Below are 265 nucleotides of genomic sequence, written 5' to 3'. Positions count from 1 at the left end.
CCACAAAAATCATATGCTCTAGGATTCCAGGAAGAGGCTCCTGTGGACGCGGGAATGTTACACTACCACTTTCCAGACACTTGTGACTCGCTGACCTCAGCTCTGCCTAAAGAAGTTTTGGTCTAGGACCCCATCCAGGCTCTCTCCTTCCCCATCTCCCCAGAAAAAGGGCTCCCTCTCCTGCCAGTGCAGGGTCAGGTAAGTGAGGGAAAGTTGTCCCAGACCTGTTATGAGCCGTCCAACCACCAGGCCCAGCAGGACTCTG

This window comes from Hipposideros armiger, unplaced genomic scaffold (assembly GCF_001890085.2).
Source record: "Hipposideros armiger isolate ML-2016 unplaced genomic scaffold, ASM189008v1 scaffold_1503, whole genome shotgun sequence".
Lineage (NCBI taxonomy): Eukaryota > Metazoa > Chordata > Mammalia > Chiroptera > Hipposideridae > Hipposideros > Hipposideros armiger.
Note: the sequence above shows the minus strand (reverse complement) of the source record.